The sequence below is a fragment of the Lepidochelys olivacea genome (genome assembly GCF_965140295.1).
Source record: "Lepidochelys olivacea isolate rLepOli2 genome assembly, chromosome: 20".
NCBI classification, from domain to species: Eukaryota; Metazoa; Chordata; order Testudines; family Cheloniidae; genus Lepidochelys; species Lepidochelys olivacea.
This window is the reverse complement of record NC_140430.1, coordinates 10432685-10439733: the sequence shown is the minus strand read 5'-3', so window position 1 is coordinate 10439733 and position 7049 is coordinate 10432685.

The following is a 7049-nucleotide window of genomic DNA, read 5'->3' as shown; positions in this document are numbered from 1 at the left end:
GACATCACCCGTCCTCCTTGAGTTCTTGAAGATAATCGCTTACGGTTCTGAAATTGTGCCAGCTAATTCCTTAAGTACCCTATGGTGAATTTCATCAGGCCCTGCCAATTTGAATACATCTAACTTATCTAAATATTCTTTAACCTGTTCTTTCCCTATTTTGGCTTGTGGTCCATCCCCCAGGTTGTTAATATTAATTGTGTTGAGTACCTGGTCACCATCAACCTTCTTAGTAAAGACTGAAGCAAAGGCATTAATCATCTCAACCTTTTTGATGTCACCAGTTATTAGCTCTCCTTCTACACTAGGTAGAGGACCTCCACTTTCCTTCATCTTTCTCTTGCTCCTAATGTGTTTCTAGAACCCCTTCTTATTGCCTTGTTTGTCCCTTCCTAGGTGTAATTCCTTTTGTGCCTTTGCAGGAGGGCAGGGGGCTGGTGGAGATTGCTGGAGGGGCACAAGGGTGGGGACCCTCCTGCTCCAACTTATTGTTGAGGACAACCAGGTCTGTGCTGTGGCCAATATATGAGCTCCTGGTCTTCTTCCTGGTCACCTTTAGGGAGGAGGAAAAAGTAGTACTTCTTCTGCAACTCCTCCCAGTTGTGTGGGCAGCACGGAGAGCTTTGTGGGCAGCACGGGAACCCTGCAACACAGGGAGCAGGCTCACCCAGGGCACAGAGACCTGTGCTGGTAACACCTTGCTAACCCTGCATCCCAGCCCTGGCTGGGCTCGGTGACTATAATGGCCAGTGGCTTGATCCCAACCCTGAGGTTCTGCAGCTCCCAGCCCTTGCTGCCCAGTCACCAGCTGAGGCTTCCCTCACTCCTGGCCTGTACACAGTCGGTTGTGGTACCTCCACAGGACAGGCCAGGAAACAAGGGCTTCATTTAATGGAAGGTTTTAACATTTGTTTTTATTCCCATTCAAAATGAAGCCAAGACTGGTGCAGAATAACCAATGGCCCAGTGGAGAGGGCACCGACCAGGGATAGGGGACAGCCAGGGCCAAGCCTCTGGTCTGACTCAGGTAAAGCAGGACTTGAACCTGGGTCCAACTCCCACAGCACCCCGGCACACGCCCTCAGGACCCAGATATAGAGTCGCTCACTGGCTCAGATTTTCACTGGCTCTTGCTGGAGCTGTTCTGTTGTGTATTGATAATCAGCTATTCATCAGCCCAGAGTGCACCCATGCCAGGGTGGTCAAAGACCCAGGTCTGAGTCCCTGCTGTGCCTGGTTTGGTCTCCCACATCCCAGCTGTGTGCCCCAGGTTATGCCCAGAATAGGATGGGACTTGCTATTGCTGCTTCTGACCAGAGCTTCCACCGCGGCCCTGACAGACCTTCCCGTGGAACATTTAGTCAAAACTGACCCATTTCTGTGAAAAGTTTTGGTTTTGACAAATCGCCATTTTCCTGGGAAAAAAGGTTTTGTCCAAAAGTTCCTGACCACCTGGGCTTCCCTCCAGGTGAGAGCCGAGCCCTGAGTCCTCTCCACCAGCCCCCACACCCCACACCCTAACTCCAACCCCCCGCACCCTGGGCCCTAAGGAGCCTGTCGTCCTGCTTGGGGGAGGAGCGTGTGTGCTGGAGCCTGTGATCGCAGAGTCATGGTGAGACACACAGCCTCCACCCCCACGCCCGATCGCTGCCTGGACACATTTGTCCCTGTTTTGCATCTTTGGCTTTTGAGAAATTGGGATCCCAAATAAAGAGAGAAATAAGAAATTGGCACCGTGAGAAACCAGCTCACTCAGAGCAAAACCACCGCTATGTAGGATAGGAAGCCACACTGGAGTGTCAGCCATCCTGACTATAAGCAAAAAGAAAAGGAGGACTAGTGGCACCTTAGAGACTAACCAATTTATTTGAGCATAAGCTTTCGTGAGCTACAGCTCACTTCAGCTGTAGCTCACGAAAGCTTATGCTCAAATAAATTTGAGGATACGTAACATGGGGAAATAGAGTCAATATGTGTAATGACCCAGCCACTCCCAGTCTCTATTCAAACCCAAGTTAATGGTATCTAGCAAAGTAGCTGCACACCTTCTTGTCAACTGTCTAAATGGGCCATCTTGATTATCACTACAGAAGTTTCTTTTTCCTGCTGATAATAGCTCATCTTCATTAATTAGCCTCTTACAGTTTGTATGGAAACCTCCACCTTCTCTGTATGTGTATGTGTATGTGTGTCTTCTTACTATATGTTCCCTTCTATGCATCCGATGAAGTGGGCTGTAGCCCACGAAAGCTCATGCTCTAATAAATTTGTTAGTCTCTAAGGTGCCACAAGTCCTTCTGTTCTTTTAGCTTCTAGAGTTCTCCTCTGCCCACAGATCCCTCCAACCTGTCTACACACCCACTTCCTTACACTTCAGTGCCCAGTCCTGTGACGTCTGGCAACCTGCAATGTGCACAGACTCACTGCCCCCAGGGAAGCAGCCGCCCCATGGTTCATTAGCTTCACCTCAGTCCAACCCTCTCCTTAGCACACACCACTTCGTCGTGCCTAGAGTAAAACCAGATGGAAGTTGATTTGACAGAGCTTAAGAGAGTTAAATAGAAGCTGGATTGGATTGGAAACATATGGTTACAGAGAAAAGAAAAATATAAACTGCAGTCTTGAGAGGGCACTTATTAACCAGGTCCTTTCCTGTCTAACTAGGTACTTCGGCCCCAACAGTCAGTCCGTACGGCGCTTGTGCGGTCCAGAGAGCTGGACTCCACCTTTTATGAGACAATTCCGGTGGCAGAGTGCCTGTCACCTCCGTCATGGATCCCATCTTGTGCCTTCCTGCCTCCTCTTGTACGGTCCCCGATTGGCGTTCTCCTTCCATAATCAGGAAGATTCGTTAATGTTAGTTCGCTCCTTTTGGGGCCCCTATTCAAAGTCTTTTTCTTGGGCTCTTCTGTGCTTTGCACAGGCCCACACCAGCTCCTTGTGAACACTTGGCTGGGCTGGGCAGAAAGACGTCAGGGGGGCTCACTCTGGATGGAGTTAGCTCTGACCCGCCCTAAGCAACCGGTTTCACTGCCAGCAGTTTTGGAGCATGCTATTCTACACGTTACATAATGCAAAAATGACTGGGGCTCCTGGGCGCTACCGTAATACACCTAATAAATAATGTATAGTGCCTAGCACAATGGCATCCTGGCCCATGACTGGGGCCTGCTCTGAGGCACTACCATAATACACCTAATAAATCATACTAATCCCAGTGGGACTGGCCTGGCCCATGCCATGGAGAATGAGACAGTGCGGGGACAAGGTCAGGGAAGTGGCCATAGAGTTTCCATCAGCAGGGAAGGCTCCAGAAATGGCACTGGAGCAAACTTTCCAAGGCCAGAGGGGCTCATTTTTATTTCTAGTCTCACCTCCTGGGTAACCCAGGCCAGAGAACTTCCCTACAATAATTCCTGGAGCAGAGCTTTCAGGAAAACATCCCATCCTGGTTTAAAAATGGTCAGTGATGGAGAATCCACCATGACGTGTTTCCACTGGAGTTGGGCCTGGCCCATGAATCCCAGATCCCAGCTCCAGAGTTTCCCCAGTGTTATGATTTGCACAGAGGAGCCAAGAGGCCAGTGAAGAAGCTTGGCAACATGTGACCTCCAGAAGAGGTAAGCGGAATGTCCGGGTTCCAGTAACACAGACACAGGTAACTAACCACTTTCATGTTCTCTCCACAGGTACCGTTGCGGAGAGTGGACCAGATGATATGTCTGGGGCGAGAAAGCAGAAGGAGACTCCGCTGGTTGGAAGGCATGAGATGCGATGTCCTGAGGTTGGGGGTTCCACGACCACCACTCCCAAGAGGAGAAGGCGGGTGGTGGTGGTCGGGGACTCTCTCCTCCGGGGAACTGAGTCATCTATCTGCCGCCCTGACCGGGAAAACCGAGAAGTCTGCTGCTTGCCAGGGGCTAAGATTCGCGATGTGATGGAGAGACTGCCGAGACTCATCAAGCCCTCGGATCGCTACCCCTTCCTTCTTCTCCATGTGGGCACCAATAATACTGCCAAGAATGACCTTGAGCAGATCACTGCGGACTACGTGGCTCTGGGAAGAAGGATAAAGGAGTTGGAGGCGCAAGTGGTGTTCTCATCCATCCTCCCCGTGGAAGGAAAAGGCCTAGGTAGGGACCATCGAATCGTGGAAGTCAACGAATGGCTACGCAGGTGGTGTCAGAGAGAAGGCTTTGGATTCTTTGACCATGGGATGGTGTTCCATGAAGGAGGAGTGCTGGGCAGAGACGGGCTCCATCTTACGAAGAGAGGGAAGAGCATCTTTGCCAGCAGGCTGGCTAACCTAGTGAGGAGGGCTTTAAACTAGGTTCACCGGGGGAAGGAGACCAAAGCCCTGAGGTAAGTGGGAAAGCAGGATACCGGGAGGAAGCACAGGCAGGAATGTCTGTGAGGGGAGGGCTCCTGCCTCATACTGGGAATGAGGGGCGATCAACAGGTTATCTCAAGTGCTTATACACGAATGCACAAAGCCTTGGAAACAAGCAGGGAGAACTGGAGGTCCTGGTGATGTCAAGGAACTATGACGTGATTGGAATAACAGAGACTTGGTGGGATAACTCACATGACTGGAGTACTGTCATGGATGGTTATAAACTGTTCAGGAAGGACAGGCAGGGCAGAAAAGGTGGGGGAGTAGCACTGTATGTAAGGGAGCAGTATGACTGCTCAGAGCTCCGGTACGAAACTGCAGAAAAACCTGAGTGTCTCTGGATTAAGTTTAGAAGTGTGTGCAACAAGAGTGATGTAGTGGTGGGAGTCTGCTATAGACCACCGGACCAGGGGGATGAGGTAGATGAGGCTTTCTTCCGGCAGCTCACGGAAGCTACTAGATCGCATGCCCTGATTCTCATGGGTGACTTTAATTTTCCTGATATCTGCTGGGAGAGCAATACAGCGGTGCATAGACAATCCAGGAAGTTTTTGGAAAGCGTAGGGGACAATTTCCTAGCGCAAGTGCTAGAGGAGCCAACTAGGGGGGGGGGCGCTTTTCTTGACCTGCTGCTCACAAACCGGGTAGAATTAGTGGGGGAAGCAAAAGTGGATGGGAATCTGGGAGGCAGTGACCATGAGTTGGTTGAGTTCAGGATCCTGACGCAGGGAAGAAAGGTAAGCAGCAGGATACGGACCCTGGACTTCAGGAAAGCAGACTTTGACTCCCTCAGGGAACGGATGGCCAGGATCCCCTGGGGACTAACATGAAGGGGAAAGGAGTCCAGGAGAGCTGGCTGTATTTCAAGGAATCCCTGTTGAGGTTACAGGGACAAACCATCCCGATGAGTCGAAAGAATAGTAAATATGGCAGGCGACCAGCTTGGCTTAATGGTGAAATCCTAGCGGATCTTAAACATAAAAAAGAAGCTTACAAGAAGTGGAAGGTTGGACATATGACCGGGGAAGAGTATAAAAATATTGCTCGGGCATGTAGGAATGATATCAGGAGGGCCAAATCGCACCTGGAGCTGCAGCTAGCAAGAGATGTCAAGAGTAACAAGAAGGGTTTCTTCAGGTATGTTGGCAACAAGAAGAAAGCCAAGGAAAGTGTGGGACCCTTAATGAATGAGGGAGGCAACCTAGTGACGGAGGATGTGGAAAAATGCTTTTTTTCAATGCTTTTTTTGCCTCTGTCTTCACTAACAAGGTCAGCTCCCAGACTGCTGCGCTGGGCATCACAACATGGGGAAGAGATGGCCAGCCCTCTGAGGAGATAGAGGTGGTTAGGGACTATTTAGAAAAGCTGGACGTGCACAAGTCCATGGGGCCGGACGAGTTGCATCCGAGAGTGCTGAAGGAATTGGCGGCTGTGATTGCAGAGCCATTGGCCATTATCTTTGAAAACTCGTGGCGAACGGGGGAAGTCCCGGATGACTGGAAAAAGGCTAATGTAGTGCCAATCTTTAAAAAAGGGAAGAAGGAGGATCCTGGGAACTACAGGCCAGTCAGCCTCACCTCAGTCCCTGGAAAAATCATGGAGCAGGTCCTCAAAGAATCAATCCTGAAGCACTTGCATGAGAGGAAAGTGATCAGGAACAGTCAGCATGGATTCACCAAGGGAAGGTCATGCCTGACTAATCTAATCGCCTTTTATGATGAGATTACTGGGTTCTGTGGATGAAGGGAAAGCAGTGGATGTATTGTATCTTGACTTTAGCAAAGCTTTTGACACGGTCTCCCACAGTATTCTCGTCAGCAAGTTAAGGAAGTATGGGCTGGATGAATGCACTATAAGGTGGGTAGAAAGCTGGCTAGATTGTTGGGCTCAACGGGTAGTGATCAATGGCTCCATGTCTAGTTGGCAGCCGGTGTCAAGTGGAGTGCCCCAAGGGTCGGTCCTGGGGCCGGTTTTGTTCAATATCTTCATAAATGATCTGGAGGATGGTGTAGATTGCACTCTCAACAAATTTGTGGATGATACTAAACTGGGAGGAGTGGTAGATACGGTGGAGGGCAGGGATAGGATACAGAAGGACCTAGACAAATTGGAGAATTGGGCCAAAAGAAATCTGATGAGGTTCAATAAGGATAAGTGCAGAGTCCTGCACTTAGGATGGAAGAATCCAATGCACAGCTACAGACTAGGGGCTGAATGGCTAGGCAGCAGTTCTGCGGAAAAGGACCTAGGGGTGACAGTGGACGAGAAGCTGGATATGAGTCAGCAGTGTGCCCTTGTTGCCAAGAAGGCCAATGGCATTTTGGGATGTATAAGTAGGGGCATAGCGAGCAGATCGAGGGACGTGATCGTTCCCCTCTGTTCGACACTGGTGAGGCCTCATCTGGAGTACTGTGTCCAGTTTTGGGCCTCACACTACAAGAAGGATGTGGATAAATTGGAGAGAGTCCAGCGAAGGGCAACAAAAATGATTAGGGGTCTAGAACACATGACTTATGAGGAGAGGCTGAGGGAGCTGGGATTGTTTAGTCTGCAGAAGAGAAGAATGGGGGGGGGGATTTGATAGCTGCTTTCAACTACCTGAAAGGGGGTTCCAAAGAGGATGGCTCTAGACTGTTCTCAATGGTAGCAGATGACA